Source organism: Bison bison, unplaced genomic scaffold (genome assembly GCF_000754665.1).
Source record: "Bison bison bison isolate TAMUID 2011002044 unplaced genomic scaffold, Bison_UMD1.0 scf7180017864141, whole genome shotgun sequence".
NCBI classification, from domain to species: Eukaryota; Metazoa; Chordata; class Mammalia; order Artiodactyla; family Bovidae; genus Bison; species Bison bison.
The window spans coordinates 189,944-195,247 of NW_011494713.1; the positions used below are offsets into that span (position 1 = coordinate 189,944).

Below are 5,304 nucleotides of genomic sequence, written 5' to 3' on the forward strand. Positions count from 1 at the left end.
GTCCTTGGAATTCTCCAGGCAAGAACACTGGAATGGGCTGCCATTTCCTCCTCCAATGCATGAAAGTGAAAAGTGAAAGTGAAGTCACTTAGTCGTGTCCAACTCGTAGTGACTTCATGGACTGCAGCCCACCAGGCTCCTTCGTCCATGGGATTTTCCAGGCAAGAGTACTGGAGTGGGTTGCCATTCTGTTCAAAGTTCTGTTCAAATACATAATAGGACCCTGTTGGTTAATTTTTATGTAGTTGGCCTTCCAAGGTGGCTCAGTGGTAAAGAACTCATCTGCCAATGCAGGACGCAGGTTCCATCCCTGGGTTGGGAAGATATCCTAAGGAAATGGCAACACATTCCAGTATTCTTACCTGGAAAATCCCATGGACAGAGGAGCCTGGCGGGGTAGACATGATTTAGCAACTAGAACAAAACAAACAATTGTATATGTTAATTCCAAAATCCTGATTTATCACTTCCCCCTCTCCTCTTTGATAGCCATAAGTTTGTTTTCTATGTCTGCAAGTCTATTTCTGATTAATTTGTACGATAATCTCCAGGCTCATCCATGTTACTATGTCATTATCTCCTTCTTTTTATGGCTGAATAATATTCCTCTGTGTGTGTGTGTGTGTGTGTACGTATGCTACATACTCTTTATCCATTCATCTGTCATTGGACATTCAGATTGCTTCCATGTTTGGCTATTGTAATTAGTGATACAATGAATGTTAGGGTACATGTATCACTATACAAAAAATAAACACAGAAAAGATTAACAGGAAACAAGTTTGATTATCTATGGGGATTGGGAAATAAAATGGAAGAGATGGAAAGGGGACAGGACCTGTCTGAATATAATTTTTATATAGTTTCCAATTTTGAACCATGTTAACATTTTATATATTAAAAAAATAAATTATATAAACAAGAATGGGTGGGTAGGAGGACCTTAAAGTGAAACAAATGAATAAGCTTGATTATAACCAAGTTAATAAGACAATTACAAAGAAAAAAGAATCCAAAAAACATCTGAACATAGTAACAAATTATTCTGACTATACACTTTCAGTGGGATATATTCTAAGGACAAAAAATCTTGACCTTTACTTGGTAAGCTTGTTTTGGATAATGTTGATGAAGCAGTTCTGAAACTGTTTTGTGTATATTGTAGAAAAGAGCAAATTAGTAAACACAGCGATGCTCTGAGGAAGCAGGGAGTTCACTGTGGGAGACAAAGATACAAACATGAATGGAGGTAGAATTCTATCAGATTGGGTATCAATTACAGCATCATTATGAACTCATGATCTTTAAGTGTTTCTAGTCCTGTCCATTGAGAGGACCTAGAAGCAATTTCACTCCAGAGCAATAAGCACACAAGGGTGTGTTTTCTAAACACCATTCTCTAAGCCCTTTGGAAAACTAATTTCAAGCTAAACACCATTCTCCAAGTCCTTTGGAAAATTCCTAATTTCAAGGTGAGCATGGAACATTTTCTTGTGCCAGAAATTAAGGAAGTACCCCAAACTGAGGAAGATATGTCAGAGATATAAGAACACATTTAAGGGGCTGCCACTTGCCAAATTTGGGACAATATGAGCATCAAGGTAAATAATGACAGGATTATAACACACTAAATAAAATAGAATCCATGAGTCCACAGGTGGTGGTGGTGGTGGTGGTTTTTTGTTTTTTTTTTTTTTGAAGCGATTAGAAGAGAAAGCCCTCCTTTAGAGAAGAATGCCAATAAACATAAAAGAGATGAGAGAAATAAAAAAGCACTATTTCATAACCACCACAGTAATATATGATGGATACTAAAACCATTGGGTGAAATACAGTGAAACAGGATCTTCACATAGCCCAGAGTATTCCATCACAAGTCACTTATTAATGACAAAGGGAAAAGGAGTCTTTATAATGGAGCAAAACAGTAGATAACACCTTAATCAAATAATCCAACTTATCATCATTAAAAAGACATACTCGCGTCTTACGTCCTCTGTTGTGACACGCTCAGATGTGTGATACATCACTCTTATGTTGTGACACTCCAGATGTGTGATACATCATCTATGTAGCACTCCTGCCAAAAATGTTTAACGTTAAGTCTAACCATGGGGAACACTTAAGACATCTGCAAAATAATGGGACTGGACTCTTCAAAAATATCAATATTACAAATGAAATACTAAAAAAAGAAGAAAATACTGTCAACCTGTACTATAATAAAGAATACTAAAAAGACATGAAAATAAATCCAATACAATGTATGATCCTTTCTCAAATCTTTAATACAAAAAAAATAATAAAACAATGCTAAAGGACATTACTGGAACAATTGCAGAAATTGAAATATGGACTGCATATTTAAAAAGTAGTATTACATCAATAATACTAAGAGTGGTAACTGCATTATGGTTACATAGGAAAATATCCTCACTTTTAAAAGATACATGCTGAGTCTGGGGGCCAAGGCATCCAGATATCTGCAACTAACTCTCAAATGGTTCAGCTGAAGAATATACATATGTACAAAAGGAAGAAAAGAGGAACAGCAGGAAAGGAAGAAAATGTGACACCAACAAGTAACTCCAGTTTGGCGGATCTTTGCCTAGAGTTTAAGCTCTAGCAGAAAGCCTCCCAGAAATATTGGAGACAGCCAAAGTTAGCAACAAAAAAATTAACTAATACAGGACACCCAGTAAAGTCTGAATTTCAGCTAAACAAGCAATTGTTTTAATATAAGTATGTCCCAAGTATTTTATCTGGCAGCCCCACCCTGAGAAGCACTTCAGACTGTTCCATGCCTAGGGGATAAAGTACAACAGCTAAACAATACTAGGACAGTTCAAGATTAGAGCCATTAATATTTTTGTTTACTATTTTTATCAAACTCTACTCCATTTTCTTTAATGAAGACTACTCTTCAAGTTATACTTTATCCTTACATATTGTTGGTACAATCTTAATTTAGGCTTCATTTTTCTCACTGCATTGCAAAACCTTCCCACACTTCCACCAACTTTGACTTCTAAATACTTTTCCCATCCCCTTCATTTTTCTCCCTTCTGTTTCCACCTGTTTGGCCCAGGACAGGATAGTTGCAAAGCAATAGATGTTACTTGGCAGGGACTGCTTCAGGAAATTTTTGTTAACCCCACCCAATACTGGGCTTCCCTGGTGGCTCAGATGGTAACGAATCTGCTTGCAATGCAGGAGAACTGGGTTCAATCCCCGAGTTGAGAAGATTCCCTGGAGGAGAGCATGGCAACCCACTCCAGTATTACTGCCTGGAGAATCCTCATAGACAGAGGAGCCTGGACAGTCCATGGGGTCGCAAAGAGTCAGACATGACTGAGCAACTAAGCACAACAAAGCACAGAACCCAGTGTTATTAAATGTCTTGACCTAGGCTGGTTAGGGATCCTCCCCTTCTAAGGGAACATAGCAGTTTTGGTACATTTGGCATCCATCAGGCCAGAACAGCTCATTACACTCTCTTAAAAGCCCTCTTATCACTGATTCTCTTCCTTCTTTGGTCTTATCAGCTTATCTTATTTTTCTTAATGTCTAACTGTTGGACAGCCTCAGTGTTTAATTCTGGGCATTTTCTCTCTCCATTTGGGGTCCAGTGCTTCCCAAAGGTCAATCATATGTATATCATCCTCATTTTTGAAACCCCTCAATAATTATTACATTTTCTTTAAATGGGTAAGATTTTTTAAACTCATATTATTTGAAAAAAAGATTTTATATCAAAGCTATAGAGAAAGATTTAATATCATAAATACAAGATAATCTAAAAATAAACCTCAAATACATAAATGCAATCTTCTTAGATTTAAAATAATCAAGTCATTATTAATATATATATATATATACTAAAATGCTAATATATATACACCCCAAAATTAGTTACTAATGAGAACTGAGCTGTTCACAATCAGTCAAGAATACTGACTGGATGATTGGCATTATGTTTCTTTTCATGCTTACAGTCAAGGAACCTGAAGACCAAGAGGGAAGATAATTTGCTGAAAATCAAAGTAGAGGCAGAGCTGAAGCCATGGCCCAAGACGACTAAACTGCAGTTTCAGACAGTGGTCTCAAGGAAGGAGAATTCAGAAACACTGGCTCCTGTGGGTACTGAAAGGTTGTTGCTGAATCACGCAAAGATGCAGGGATTCTTGGCCTCCAGAGGAGAAGAATTCAATCCAGGGCCAGAGACAAGGCTTGATCGCTCAGAGCTTTTGTGTAATAAAGTTTTATTAAAGTATAAAGGAGATAGAGAAAGCTTCTGACATAGACATAAGAAGAGGGTAGAAAGAGTACCCGCTTGCTAGTGTTCAGTCAGTCCAGTCACTCAGTTGTGTCAGACTCTTTGCAACCCCATGAATCACAGCACGCCAGGCCTCCCTGTCCATCACCAACTCCCAGAGTTCACTCAAACTCATGTCCATCGAGTCGGTGATGCCATCCAGCCTTCTCATCCTCTGTCGTCCCCTTCTCCTCCTGCCCCCAATCCCTCCCACATCAGGGTCTTTTCCAATGAGTCAACACTTCGCATGAGGTGGCCAAAGTACTGGAGTTTCAGCTTTAGCATCAGTCCCTCCAATGAACACCCAGGACTGATCTCCTTTAGGATGGACTGGTTGGATCTCCTTGCAGTCCAAGGGACTCTCAAGAGTCTTCTCCAACACCACAGTTCAAAAGCATCATCTTTGGTGCTCAGCATTCTTCACAGTCCAACTCTCATATTCATACATGACCACTGGAAAAACCATAGCCTGGACTAGACGGACCTTTGTTGGCAAAGTAATGTCTCTGCTTTACAATATGCTATCAAGATTGGTCATAACTTTCCTTCCAAAGAGTAAGCAGCTTTTGATTTCATGCCTGCAGTCACCATCTGCAGTGATTTTGGAGCCTCAAAAAATAAAGTCAGCCACTGTTTACACTGTTTCCCCATCTATCTGCCATGAAGTGATGGGACCAGATGCCATGATCTTAGTTTTCTGAACGTTGAGCTTTAAGCCAACTTTTTCACTCTCCTCTTTCACTTTCATCAAGAGGCTTTTTAGTTCCTCTTCACTTTCTGCCATAAGAGTGGTGTCAGCTGCATATCTGAGGTTACTGATATTTCTCCCGGCAATCTTGATTCCAGCTTGTGCTTCTTCCAGCCCAGCATTTCTCATGATGTACTTTGCATAGAAGTTAAATAAGCAGGGTGACATTATACAGCCTTGACATACTCCTTTTCCTATTTGGAACCAGTCTGTTGTTCCATGTCCAGTTCTAACTGTTGCT

The 5,304-nt window shown here is 38.7% G+C and overlaps 1 long non-coding RNA gene across 1 annotated transcript; it reads right to left on the reverse strand.

Moving 5' to 3' along the window:
- Positions 1-374: 374 nt before the first annotated feature.
- Positions 375-3,231, reverse strand: LOC104988656. The gene is made up of 3 exons (XR_825268.1): positions 1,981-3,231; positions 1,096-1,216; positions 375-414 (listed from the first exon to the last, which is right to left on the reverse strand). It is a non-coding gene; the product is annotated as an uncharacterized LOC104988656 (long non-coding RNA).
- Between the last annotated feature and the right edge of the window lie 2,073 nt (positions 3,232-5,304).